Below are 14861 nucleotides of genomic sequence, written 5' to 3'. Positions count from 1 at the left end.
GTAAAGACCTGAGAAGAAGCTACATAGACCATGTAAAGACCTGAGAAGAAGCTACATAGACCATGTAAAGACCTGAGAGGAAGCTACATAGACCATGTAAAGACCTGAGAGGAAGCTACATAGACCATGTAAAGACCTGAGAGGAAGCTACATAGACCATGTAAAGACCTGAGAGGAAGCTACATAGACCATGTAAAGACCTGAGATGAAACTACATAGACCGTGTAAAGACCTGAGAGGAAGCTACGGAGACCATGTAAAGACCTGAGAGGAAGCTACATAGACCATGTAAAGACCTGAGAGGAAGCTACATAGACCATGTAAAGACCTGAGAGGAAGCTACATAGACCATGTAAAGACCTGAGAGGAAGCTACATAGACCATGTAAAGACCTGAGAGGAAGCTACGGAGACCATGTAAAGACCTGAGATGAAGCTACGGAGACCGTGTGTTAATGCGTGAGCTGAGATTCATGTCCTTAGCACAGAACATGACACATTGACACAGGATGTAAATCCTGGAGTGTACTGCACAGATAAGGTAAACAGACAACAGGGAACACTGTCACCGTGTTGGTTAAGTATCCAGTACGGTATCAGGAAAGCTATGCATCAAGTTGCTCTAATGTGCCAAGAGTTGAGGGGAGAGTCTGAAATGGGAATTTACTCCATGTGATATATAATGGAGATAATGACAGACTATTACTTTACTCCTTCAACGCCAACAAAAGTATTTCCAAGCATGGAACAAGGCTCTCCCCTCCCCTCAACAGACTCATATGAAAAAAATATATAATGAAGTCTTCAAATAAAGTGGGAAATGGCAGAAATTCGAGCCAAAACTAACTATACAACTACCTGTACGCGCTCCATTTTCTACCACTGACACAGAATAAACTGAAAACGATTTTATATAATGGAATAAAAAAATGTAAAAAAGTGAAGTGGTCAGCATCTTCATGTTATTCCTGGCATTACAATACAGACAGAAACTTACTCAGAGGTATAGTTTACTGTCAGATGGAAACTGTGGTTGAGTCGGTCTTTTTTTAATATGAACAAGTGCGGTGGAGCGACGGTCGATTATTTGCTTGTCGAGGACTTAGGAAGCAGCTCACGTTGAAGGAGGGAAGAAGAGATGGTGGAGCAAGGAATCCCAGGAACACACGTTCAGACTCCAGGGTCAGAGCTGTCCCACTTGTCTTCACAAACCAATTAGCAAGAGGGGAAAAGCCCGAATGGACCCGACCAAGATTCAAACCAACACTTTTGTTTCCAACCACAAAGAGAGAGGCCATAATGGGGAAAAAGAGGGAACATGTCTTTGACCTTTCCATCCTCAAACATATCACGCTTTTCAGAGAACACTTTGGTTACCTACTGTACCTCTGTCTCCAGCACTGTAGCGTACACTGAGTGGACAACACATTAGGACCACCTTCCAAATATTGGAGTGCACACCTCCATTTTGCCCTCAGATCAGCCTCTATTCGTTGGGGGCATGGGACTCTACAAGCTGTCCAATCGTTCCACAGGGATGCTGGCCCATGTTGACTACAATGCGTTCCACAGGGATGCTGGCCCATGTTGACTACAATGCGTTCCACAGAGATGCTGGCCCATGTTGACTACAATGCGTTCCACAGAGATGCTGGCCCATGTTGACTACAATGCGTTCCATAGAGATGCTGGCCCATGTTGACTACAATGCGTTCCACAGGGATGCTGGCCCATGTTGACTATAGCGTTCCACACGGATGCTGGCCCATGTTGACTACAAAGCGTTCCACAGGGATGCTGGCCCATGTTGACTACAAAGCATCCCACAGGGATGCTGGCCCATGTTGACTACAAAGCATCCCACAGGGATGCTGGCCCATGTTGACTACAGAGCGTTCCACAGGGATGCTGGCCCATGTTGACGACAAAGCGTTCCATAGGGATGCTGGCCCATGTTGACGACAAAGCGTTCCACAGGGATGCTGGCCCATGTTGACTACAAAGCGTGCCACAGGGATGCTGGCCCATGTTGACAACAATGCGTTCCACAGGGATGCTGGCCCATGTTGACTACAAAGCGTTCCACAGGGATGCTGGCCCATGTTGACTACAAAGCGTTCCACAGGGATGCTGGCCCATGTTGACTCCAATGCGTCCCACAGTTGTGTCAAGTTGACTGGATGTCCTTTGGGTGGTGGACCATTGTTGATAGACACAGGAAACATTTGGGAGCGTGAAATAACCAGCAGTGTTGCAGTTCTTGACACACTTTGACACCACTCATCTATACCGATTGAGGTGGGTGTAACAATTAACATCACTAAGGGATTGTAGCTTTTCACCAAGTCAGTCCATGTCACGGAAGAGCAGGTGTTCATAATGTTTTGTACACTCATTGTACACAAATAGCATTGACAAGGACAAACCACTTTCAGCACAAGTGGTCAGAACACAGTCCTTTGAATCAATGACACTGGCCCCGGTGACCCTAAATACACTGTTGTGTCTGTGCTCTTGTAACGTCATGAAATCCAATTTTAAGTTTAAAACATTCAAAACCAACAAAATGTTACACGTACGTTTTAAATGGCCTGGAACAAAAAACGACCCAAATTTCACGGCTCACAAACAGTCATTCCTGGCACAGAGCGAGTCATTTTCACCATTATATAAAATAACCTGGAGCTGGATGGGCTGGGGTCGTTATACCTCAGACATCATTACCAGTAAACACAAACATGTGCACACACACAGTTATGGAAACTATTGTCGACTGACCCCAAAAAACAGCCAAACTCTATTAAAACTGACTTACACAGTAAACTCAGATCTCTTAGAAGTGGGTTCACAATTAAAAGAATCTCAGTTCAAAATCAGCAGTCTGCTGTTTGCTTCACATACTGTGGCCCTCATATGGTGTGACCCTAGTGCACCTTTAAAAAGACTCAAGAGGAAAAAAAGTGTCACCATTTGCAGCTTCTAGATGGCACAGTTGCATGCTGCCTAGTGCACTACTGGTTTCAGTTGACCCAAAAGCATGGCGTAGGGGGCTGTACTGCATCCAGCGACAATAATCCTTATTGAAAGACCTGTTTCGCCATCGGCATATCCACTAAGCCTCCAGTGAAACTCTGCATTTTCTGTACTCCCCTGTCCTGTACTGGGTGGGAGCTGCTGTCTGGCATGGTGGTGAGGTGTAATATTCTTTCCAGGAATTGGCAGAGCAAAAGTGGTCAATTCCTTGATAACGTGGCAGGTGGGGGTAGCGACAGGGCATAAAATATACAGCCCCATAAACTAATTTCTCATTATTGTTGTCGGGGCCACATCACAGGAGAGGATGTAAGCTCTTTCCCAACTGGCCCAAAGGGCGGAAAGGCCCGCCAGAGAGTCCAGCCAGCTTTCTGGAAAGTACACCTGGTATATATGCTTGTACTCGTTTTAAATTCGCCTGATGGAATACTGTGCTAATACCATCATAATCATCATCATCAACAGCATCTTACCATTACATTTATTTCTACAATTCAACAGACATTTTTGTTTCAGAAATCTGCCAACTCATCTAGTTTTGATATTCAGGGAGTGTGTGTGTGTGTGTGTGTGTGTGTGCTTTACATTTCTCTCTGGATGTCATTATGGCACCACAGGTTTTCCAGGCATCGCCTTTCCAAGTGAACAGACCTCTCTGCTGAGCGCCAGTGACAGTACTGGGTTCATACAGTCAATATGTTTTTAAAGCCCTGTGAGGAAAGAGAAAGGCTTGAAATCTGTCATCTGGTCTTCTAGATGGAAACGGTGAGAACACAATGGAACTGAACGCTCTGACCCCAGTTATCCCCAATAGATGATAATTACAAAAAGCAAATCAGCTTGTGGACAATGTTTTGGGGGTTTTTCAAAGCAACTGTAACTAACGTTTTTTGGTGTTCTACAAGCCAACTATTCAAACTAAAACAATAATTTCAAACCTTGCTTACATTTATATAAAATCACATACACTGAGTGTACAAAACATTAAGAACACCTGCTCTTTCCATGACAGACCAGGAGAATCCAAGTGGAAACTACGATCTCTTATTGATGTCACTTGTAAAAATCCACTTCAATCAGTGTAGATGAAGGGGAGGAGACGGGTTAAAGAAAGATTTCCAGATTGTTTAATAGTCACATGTACAGGGTTGCAAGTGTGATTGCAGGGTACAGTGAAAACAGGCTTGAGCTCCAACATGCAGGACTACTGAAATTCAATAATGATAATTGTATTTTTTGGGGGGTCTTGAGACATGGATAGTATGTGTGCCATTCAGAGGGTGCATTGGCAAGTCAAACGATTGAAGCGCTTTTGAACAGGGTATGATAGTAGGTACCAGGCGTACCGGTTTGAGTCAAGAACAGCAACGCTGCTGGGAATTCTGTATGGACCTCGCTTTGGCGCTGGGGGCATTGTCATGCTGAAACAGGAAAGGGCCTTCCCCAAACTGCTTCCCTTCCCTTCACTGGAACTAAGGAGCCCTAAGCATGAAAAACAGCCCCAGACCTTTATTCCTCCTCCACCAAACTTTACAGTTGGCACTATGCATTGGGGCAGGTAGTGTTTTCCTGGCATCCGCCAAACCCAGAATCGTCCATCAGACTGCCATATGGTGAAGCGTGATTCATCTCTCCAGAGAACGTGTTCCCACTGCTCCAGAGTCCAATGACGGAGAACTTTACACAGACACTTGGCATTGTGCATGGCAAAATGGCAATAGGCCTCAACACTTAAAAATATGCTTTTGTTCCTTCTATACAGCTGACCAGTGCTTCAGGTAATATGCTTGGAAGAAGCCTAGAGCTGACCAGTGCTTCAGGTAATATGCTTGGAAGAAGCCTAGAGCTGACCAGTGCTTCAGGTAATATGCTTGGAAGAAGCCTAGAGCTGACCAGGGCTTCAGGTAATATGCTTGGAAGAAGCCTAGAGCTGACCAGGGCTTCAGGTAATATGCTTGGAAGAAGCCTAGAGCTGACCAGTGCTTCAGGTAATATGCTTGGAAGAAGCCTAGAGCTGACCAGGGCTTCAGGTAATATGCTTGGAAGAAGCCTAGAGCTGACCAGTGCTTCAGGTAATATGCTTGGAAGAAGCCTACAGCTGACCAGGGCTTCAGGTAATATGCTTTGAAGAGCTGACCAGGGCTTCAGGTAATATGCTTGAAAAATAGAGCTGACCAGTGCTTCAGGTAATATGCTTGGAAGAAGCCTAGAGCTGACCAGGGCTTCAGGTAATATGCTTGGAAGAAGCCAAGAGCTGACCAGGGCTTCAGGTAATATGCTTGGAAGAAGCCAAAGCTGACCAGGGCTTCAGGTAATATGCTTGGAAGAAGCCTTGAGCTGACCACTTCAGGTAATATGCTTGGAAGAAGCCTAGAGCTGACCAGTGCTTCAGGTAATATGCTTGGAAGAAGCCTTGAGCTGACCAGTGCTTCAGGTAATATGCTTGGAAGAAGCCGAGAGCTGACCAGTGCTTCAGGTAATATGCTTGGAAGAAGCCTAGAGCTGACCAGGGCTTCAGGTAATATGCTTGGAAGAAGCCAAGAGCTGACCAGTGCTTCAGGTAATATGCTTGGAAGAAGCCTTGAGCTGACCAGTGCTTCAGGTAATATGCTTGGAAGAAGCCAAGAGCTGACCAGTGCTTCAGGTAATATGCTTGGAAGAAGCCTAGCTGACCAGGGCTTCAGGTAATATGCTTGGAAGAAGCCAAGGCTTCTTTAGGTAATATGCTTGGAAGAAGCCTAGAGCTGACCAGTGCTTTAGGTAATATGCTTGGAAGAAGCCTAGAGCTGACCAGTGCTTCAGGTAATATGCCTAGAGCTGACCAGGGCTGCTTGCTGACCAGTGCTTCAGGTAATATGCTTGGAAGAAGAGAGCTGACCAGTGCTTCAGGTAATATGCTTGGAAGAAGCCTAGAGCTGACCAGGGCTTCAGGTAATATGCTTGGAAGAAGCCTAGAGCTGACCAGTGCTTCAGGTAATATGCTTGGAAGAAGCCTAGAGCTGACCAGGGCTTCAGGTAATATGCTTGGAAAAGCCAAGAGGACCAAGGTGTATGCTTGGAAGCCAAGAGCTGACCAGGGCTTCAGGTAATATGCTTGGAAGAAGCCTAGAGCTGACCAGTGCTTCAGGTAATATGCTTGGAAGAAGCCTAGAGCTGACCAGGGCTTCAGGTAATATGCTTGGAAGAAGCCTAGAGCTGACCAGGGCTTCAGGTAATATGCTTGGAAGAAGCCTTGTGCTGACCAGTGCTTCAGGTAATATGCTTGGAAGAAGCCTAGAGCTGACCAGTGCTTCAGGTAATATGCTTGGAAGAAGCCTTGTGCTGACCAGTGCTTCAGGTAATATGCTTGGAAGAAGCCAGAGCTGACCAGGGCTTCAGGTAATATGCTTGGAAGAAGCCTTGTGCTGACCAGTGCTTCAGGTAATATGCTTGGAAGAAGCCTAGAGCTGACCAGTGCTTCAGGTAATATGCTTGGAAGAAGCCTAGAGCTGACCAGGGCTTCAGGTAATATGCTTGGAAGAAGCCTAGAGCTGACCAGGGCTTCAGGTAATATGCTTGGAAGAAGCCTTGTGCTGACCAGTGCTTCAGGTAATATGCTTGGAAGAAGCCTAGAGCTGACCAGTGCTTCAGGTAATATGCTTGGAAGAAGCCTAGAGCTGACCAGGGCTTCAGGTAATATGCTTGGAAGAAGCCTGGAGCTGACCAGTGCTTCAGGTAATATGCTTGGAAGAAGCCTAGAGCTGACCAGTGCTTCAGGTAATATGCTTGGAAGAAGCCTAGAGCTGACCAGGGCTTCAGGTAATATGCTTGGAAGAAGCCTGGAGCTGACCAGGGCTTCAGGTAATATGCTTGGAAGACCAGTGGGGAGCTGACCAGGGCTTCAGGTAATATGCTTGGAAGAAGCCCCATAATAGCTAATTTCTGCTTCAGGTAATATGCTTGGAAGAAGCCTAGAGCTGACCAGTGCTTCAGGTAATATGCTTGGAAGAAGCCTTGAGCTGACCAGTGCTTCAGGTAATATGCTTGGAAGAAGCCTAGAGCTGACCAGGGCTTCAGGTAATATGCTTGGAAGAAGCCTAGAGCTGACCAGTGCTTCAGGTAATATGCTTGGAAGAAGCCTGGAGCTGACCAGGTAATATGCTTCAGGTAAGCTATGCTTGGAAGAAGCCTAGAGCTGACCAGGGCTTCAGGTAATATGCTTGGAAGAAGCCTAGAGCTGACCAGTGCTTCAGGTAATATGCTTGGAAGAAGCCTAGAGCTGACCAGGGCTTCAGGTAATATGCTTGGAAGAAGCCTAGAGCTGACCAGGGCTTCAGGTAATATGCTTGGAAGAAGCCTAGAGCTGACCAGGGCTTCAGGTAATATGCTTGGAAGAAGCCAAGCTGACCAGTGCTTCAGGTAATATGCTTGGAAGAAGCCTAGAGCTGACCAGGGCTTCAGGTAATATGCTTGGAAGAAGCCTAGAGCTGACCAGGGCTTCAGGTAATATGCTTGGAAGAAGCCTAGAGCTGAGTGCTTCCTTGGGAAGCTTCAGGTAATATGCTTGGAAGAAGCTTCCTAGAGCTGACCAGTGCTTTATGCTTGGAAGAAGCCTAGAGCTGACCAGGGCTTCAGGTAATATGCTTGGAAGAAGCCTAGAGCTGACCAGGGCTTCAGGTAATATGCTTGGAAGAAGCCTAGAGCTGACCAGTGCTTCAGGTAATATGCTTGGAAGAAGCCTAGAGCTGACCAGTGCTTCAGGTATGCTTGGAAGAAGCCTAGATAGTGCTTCAGGTAATATGTTTTTGGAAGAAGCCTAGAGCTGACCAGGGCTTCAGGTAATATGCTTGGAAGAAGCCTAGAGCTGACCAGTGCTTCAGGTAATATGCTTTCTAGAGCTGACCAGGGCTTCAGGTAATATGCTTGGAAGAAGCCTAGAGCTGACCAGGGCTTCAGGTAATATGCTTGGAAGAAGCCTAGAGCTGACCAGGGCTTCAGGTAATATGCTTGGAAGAAGAGAGCTGACCAGGGCTTCAGGTAATATGCTTGGAAGAAGCCTAGAGCTGACCAGGGCTTCAGGTAATATGCTTGGAAGAAGCCTAGAGCTGACCAGTGCTTCAGGTAATATGCTTGGAAGAAGCCTAGAGCTGACCAGGGCTTCAGGTAATATGCTTGGAAGAAGCCTAGAGCTAGCTGACCAGGGCTTCAGGTAATATGCTTGGAAGAAGCCTAGAGCTGACCAGGGCTTCAGGTAATATGCTTGGAAGAAGCCTAGAGCTGACCAGGGCTTCAGGTAATATGCTTGGAAGAATCCATATGCTTGAAGCCTGAGTGCTTCAGGTAAATGCTTAAGAAGGGCTGACCTGCTTCAGGTTTGCTTGGAAGAAGCCAGAGCTGACCAGTGCTTCAGGTAATATGCTTGGAAGAAGCCTAGAGCTGACCAGGGCTTCAGGTAATATGCTTGGAAGAAGCCTAGAGCTGACCAGTGCTTCAGGTAATATGCTTGGAAGAAGCCTAGAGCTGACCAGGGCTTCAGGTAATTGCTTGGAAGAAGCCTTGTGCTGACCAGTGCTTCAGGTAATATGCTTGGAAGAAGCCGAGAGCTGACCAGGGCTTCAGGTAATATGCTTGGAAGAAGCCTTTGACCAGATTGCTTCAGGTAATATGCTTGGAAGAGCCTGAGAGCTGACCAGGTGCTTCAGGTAATATGCTTGGAATGCTAGCCAGGGCTTCAGGTAATATGCTTGGAAGAAGCCTAGAGCTGACCAGGGCTTCAGGTAATATGCTTGGAAGAAGCCTAGAGCTGAAGGGCTTCAGGTAATATGCTTGGAAGAAGCCTAGAGCTGACCTGCTTCAGGTAATATGCTTGGAAGAAGCCTAGAGCTGACCAGGGCTTCAGGTAATATGCTTGGAAGAAGCCTAGAGCTGACCAGGGCTTCAGGTAATAGCTTGGAAGAAGCCTAGAGCTGACCAGGGCTTCAGGTAATATGCTTGGAAGAAGCCTAGAGCTGACCAGTGCTTCAGGTAATATGCTTGGAAGAAGCCTTGAGCTGACCAGGGCTTCAGGTAATATGCTTGGAAGAAGCCTAGAGCTGACCAGGGCTTCAGGTAATATGCTTGGAAGAAGCATAGAGCTGACCAGTGCTTCAGGTAATATGCTTGGAAGAAGCCTAGAGCTGACCAGTGCTTCAGGTAATATGCTTGGAAGAATCAGAGCTGACCAGGGCTTCATGCTTGAAGAAGAAGCTGACCAGGGCTTCAGGTAATATGCTTGGAAGAAGCCAAGAGCTGACCAGTGCTTCATGCTTGGAAGAAGCCTGGAGCTGACCAGGGCTTCAGGTAATATGCTTGGAAGAAGCCTAGAGCTGACCAGCTTCAGGTAATATCTTGGAAGAAGCCTAGAGCTGACCAGGGCTTCAGGTAATATGCTTGGAAGAAGCCTGGAGCTGACCAGGGCTTCAGGGCTTGGAAGAAGCCAGAGCTGACCAGTGCTTCAGGTAATATGCTTAGAAGAAGCCAGAGCTGACCAGGGCTTCAGGTAATATGCTTGGAAGAAGCCATAGAGCTGACCAGGGCTTCAGGTAATATGCTTGGAAGAAGCCTAGAGCTGACCAGTGCTTCAGGTAATATGCTTCCTAGAGCTGACCTGCTTCAGGTAATATGCTTGGAAGAAGCCTTGAGCTGACCAGGGCTTCAGGTAATATGCTTGGAAGAAGCCTGGAGCTGACCAGGGCTTCAGGTAATATGCTTGGAAGAAGCCTAGAGCTGACCAGTGCTTCAGGTAATATGCTTGGAAGAATGAGCTGACCAGTGCTTCAGGTAATTTGCTTGGAAGAAGCCTAGAGCTGACCAGGGCTTCAGGTAATATGCTTGGAAGAAGCCTAGAGCTGACCAGTGCTTCAGGTAATATGCTTGGAAGAAGCCTTGAGCTGACCAGTGCTTCAGGTAATATGCTTGGAAGAAGCCTAGAGCTGACCAGTGCTTCAGGTAATATGCTTGGAAGAAGCCTAGAGCTGACCAGTGCTTCAGGTAATATGCTTGGAAGAAGCCTAGAGCTGACCAGGGCTTCAGGTAATATGCTTGGAAGAAGCCTAGAGCTGACCAGGGCTTCAGGTAATATGCTTGGAAGAAGCCTGGAGCTGACCAGGGCTTCAGGTATAATGCTTGGAAGAAGCCTTGAGCTGACCAGGGCTTCAGGTAATATGCTTGGAAGAAGCCTAGAGCTGACCAGTGCTTCAGGTAATATGCTTGGAAGAAGCCTAGAGCTGACCAGGGCTTCAGGTAATATGCTTGGAAGAAGCCTAGAGCTGACCAGTGCTTCAGGTAATATGCTTGGAAGAAGCCTAGAGCTGACCAGGGCTTCAGGTAATATGCTTGGAAGAAGCCTAGAGCTGACCAGGGCTTCAGGTAATATGCTTGGAAGAAGCTTAGAGCTGACCAGTGCTTTAGGTAATATGCTTGGAAGAAGCCTAGAGCTGACCAGGGCTTCAGGTAATATGCTTGGAAGAAGCCTAGAGCTGACCAGGGCTTCAGGTAATATGCTTGGAAGAAGCCTAGAGCTGACCAGTGCTTCAGGTAATATGCTTGGAAGAAGCCTAGAGCTGACCAGGGCTTCAGGTAATATGCTTGGAAGAAGCCTTGAGCTGACCAGTGCTTCAGGTAATATGCTTGGAAGAAGCCTAGAGCTGACCAGGGCTTCAGGTAATATGCTTGGAAGAAGCCTAGAGCTGACCAGGGCTTCAGGTAATATGCTTGGAAGAAGCCAAGAGCTGACCAGGGCTTCAGGTAATATGCTTGGAAGAAGCCTAGAGCTGACCAGTGCTTCAGGTAATATGCTTGGAAGAAGCCTAGAGCTGACCAGGGCTTCAGGTAATATGCTTGGAAGAAGCCTAGAGCTGACCAGGGCTTCAGGTAATATGCTTGGAAGAAGCCTAGAGCTGACCAGTGCTTCAGGTAATATGCTTGGAAGAAGCCTAGAGCTGACCAGTGCTTCAGGTAATATGCTTGGAAGAAGCCTAGAGCTGACCAGGGCTTCAGGTAATATGCTTGGAAGAAGCCTAGAGCTGACCAGTGCTTCAGGTAATATGCTTGGAAGAAGCCTAGAGCTGACCAGGGCTTCAGGTAATATGCTTGGAAGAAGCCTAGAGCTGACCAGTGCTTCAGGTAATATGCTTGGAAGAAGCCTGGAGCTGACCAGGGCTTCCAGTGACACAATCCTCCACGTATTGAGGATTTGAATGTACAATGTTCTGCCAGACAGAATAAAAATGCTGGAAGGTGCGAACAGTGTTCCTCCTGGGGGTTAAGCTAGTACTTTGAAATTCCACTTCAGAATCCATCGGCAATAATGGGGGCGGGGTGCCTCCGGGCGCGAGTGTGTGTGTGTGTGTGTGTGTGTGTGTGTGTGTGTGTCTGTGCGCGTGTGTGTAAGAGCACCTTGGGAGAACACATGAAAAGCTCTTCAGTGAGTGGGTCGACTACCGTTGGGCTGAGAGCACTGCCTCCACACCAACAGAGGAGGAGACAAAAATGGCAAAACAATCACCAATGACTGGATTTGTTTCAATGTTATTCAAATATCTATATAAACACGTGCTCAGCATTATTCACTGTTCAGAAGCAAGATTTTCTTAAGCATTTAAAACCGATGACTTTTACAGAGCTTTCTCTTGATCTGCCTATGATATTTAAGGTAGCAAAATATATCGTGAGGACCCAATCCCACCAAAAAAAACCAGCAGAGATTGTCTTTTACAAAGACTTAGGCTCCAGAGTGGCGCAGCGGTCTAAGGCACTGCATCTCAGTGCAAGAGGCGTCATTTCAGGCCCTGGTTCGAATCCAGGCTGTATCACATCCGGCCATGATTGGGAGTCCCGTAAGGCGGCGCACAATTGGCCCAGTGTCATGTGGGTTTGGCCGGGGTAGGCTGTCATTGTAAATAAGAATTTGTTCTTAACGGACTTGCCTAGATAAATAATAAAATAAAAATATGGTAGTCAGTACATTCCTGACCTCCCAATTTTCCTCTCTTTAAAAAGAGTTTGAGACACGGTTAGAGATGAGAACGATGGAGGGAAGCAGGCTTTCTCTGGAACGTACGGTAACACTATCATAGATATGCATGGTGAAGACTTCAGCTTCCCACTCTCATAGATCTGCATGGAGAAGACTTCAGCGTCCCACTCTCATAAATATGCATGGTGAAGACTTCAGCTTCCCACTCTCATAAATATGCATGGTGAAGACTTCAGCTTCCCACTGTGATAGATCTGGTGAAGACTTCAGCTTCCCACTGTGATAGATATGAATGGTGAAGACTTCAGCTTCCCACTCTCATAAATATGCATGGTGAAGACTTCAGCTTCCCACTGTGATAGATATGCATGGTGAAGACTTCAGCTTCCCACTGTGATAGATATGCATGGTGAAGACTTCAGCTTCCCACTGTGATAGATATGCATGGTGAAGACTTCAGCTTCCCACTGTGATAGATATGCATGGTGAAGACTTCAGCTTCCCACTGTGATAGATATCTGCATGATAGTGAATGGTGACTTCAGCTTCCCACTGTGATAGATATGCATGGTGAAGACTTCAGCTTCCCACTGTGATAGATATGCATGGTGAAGAATTCAGCTTCCCACTGTGAGAAAATAGAGAAATCACTTCCAAAGAGACTATCACATATGGAGGAAAGACTAATCAGGGTAGCCTAGTGGTTAGAGCGTTGGACTAGTAACCGGAAGGTTGCAAGTTCAAATCCCCGAGCTGACAAAGTACAAATCTGTCGTTAACAGGCAGTTAACCCACTGTTCCTAGGCCTGTCATTGAAAATAAGAATGTGTGCTTAACTGACTTGCCTAGTTAAATAAAGGTTAAATAAACACATTGGGGATAGATCCTCAGTCACCTCATTACCAAATATAAACAATAGCTTAAATATAGGCTAATTTTGCTGGTATTGGCATTTATTATGATCCCCATTAGCAGCTGCAAAAGCATCAGCAACTCTTCCTGGGGTCCACATGATACATGACATCATATATAGAACAGAACATTATTAGTCAAGGACTGAAATACATTTAAACCATCACACACAGCCTACATATCTGTACATACACACAATATCTAGGTGTAATACATGGTACAATGCAAATTACAATACTAATATATATATATATAAAATGGCTGCGTCTCTTCACGGTCCCCATTTGTCCATTAAGGTGTTCTTTTATCTGTTCTTCTAGTATGTCTAAGTAATCCTGTCCAACGCATTTAAGAAATGTTCAAATATTGGTTAGCTACCTGCAGATTCATGCAGGGTAGTAACGAGAGGTGTATTTAGAGGCCAGGTTGGTGAGGATGATATCTATGAGGGTACCCGTGTTTGCGGATTTAGGGTTGCACCTTGTAGATTCCTTGATAATTTGTGTGAGATTGAGGGCATCTAGCTTAGATTGTAGGACAGCCGGGGTGTTAAGCATATCCCAGTTTAGGTCACCTAACAGTACAAAACTCTGAAGAATTTTTCATGGCCTTCCTAAGCCAGGATTCAGACATGGCTAGGACATCAGGGTTGGCGGAGGCTTCTGATGTTAACATGCATGAAACCAAGGCTTTTACAGTTACAGAAGTCAACAAATGATACGCCTGGGGAATAGGAGTGGAACCCAGGCTACAGGGCCTGGGTTAACCTCTACATCACCAGAAAGGCTATAAGAACTGCTAAAGGTTATAAGAACTGGTCGTCTAGTTCGTTGGAACAGAGAATAAAAGGAACAGATTTCTGGGCGTGGCAGAATAGATTCAAGGCATAATTTACAGATGGGTATGGTAGGATGTGAGTACAGTGGAGGTAAATCTAGGCGTTGAGTGACGATGGAGGTTTCGTCTCTGAAAGGACAAGTTAAAACCTGTTAAGGCTCGGGACAATACTGCCCCCTTTGGATGAATTGCGTGCCCATAGTGAACTGAAAAAAAATCTGTCCAAAATTGCTAATATATGCATATAATAATTATTATTGAATAGAAAACACTGAAGCTTCTAAACCCGTTTGAATTATGTCTGTATGTATAGCAGAACTCACAGGGCAGCCAATCTCCCAAACTAGTTTTCTCATCAGGAAAGTTGAGCCAACTTTGACGTCATCGCCCCCACCCTTCCCAACCAGCTATGGATCTGGGAACAGTTTCTATGTCTTCCGCGAGATGTCTTCGATCAGTAGAGCATTTAATTGTGCAAATCCCGCGAGCTTTGACCCTTTGGCAGGCAAAATACTGGGTGTCGCGAGAAAATATATACGAGTTCTGGCACGAATTGTACACAATCATTCCTTCGTTCCAGATTGTCTGAGAGGAGTTGCTTTTGTCAGGTCGAATCGCCAATTGTTTTGTACGTTAATAACATCCTAAAGCTTGATTCTGCACTTAGTTTGACCAGTTTAGTCGACATATAATATGTAATTTTGAAGTTTTGATGCGCAACCCCTCGGGACCAGAAGTCATTTTGGATGCATTTCAGCCGGAATTTGTGGCGTTTGCTAATACAAAGACACACGACTTGAAACCAAACGCTGTTTTGGGTAAGTATGACTCCTTCCACTACATTCTGATCGAAGACCATCAAAGGTAAGGGAATATTTATGTTGTAATTTTGTGTTTCTGTTGACTCCAACATAGCGGAGAAATATTGCTTATGTCTGAGCGCCATCTCAGATTGAATAGTAAACGATTTCTGTAACGTTAAAAAGAAATGTGACAAAGTGATTGCATTAAGAAGCAGTGTATCTTTCTAACTATATGTAGAACATGTATATTTAGTTAAAGTTTATGATGTGTATTGCTGTTAT

The sequence above is a fragment of the Oncorhynchus masou genome, chromosome 28, assembly GCF_036934945.1.
Source record: "Oncorhynchus masou masou isolate Uvic2021 chromosome 28, UVic_Omas_1.1, whole genome shotgun sequence".
Lineage (NCBI taxonomy): Eukaryota > Metazoa > Chordata > Actinopteri > Salmoniformes > Salmonidae > Oncorhynchus > Oncorhynchus masou.
This window is presented reverse-complemented; position numbering follows the sequence as displayed.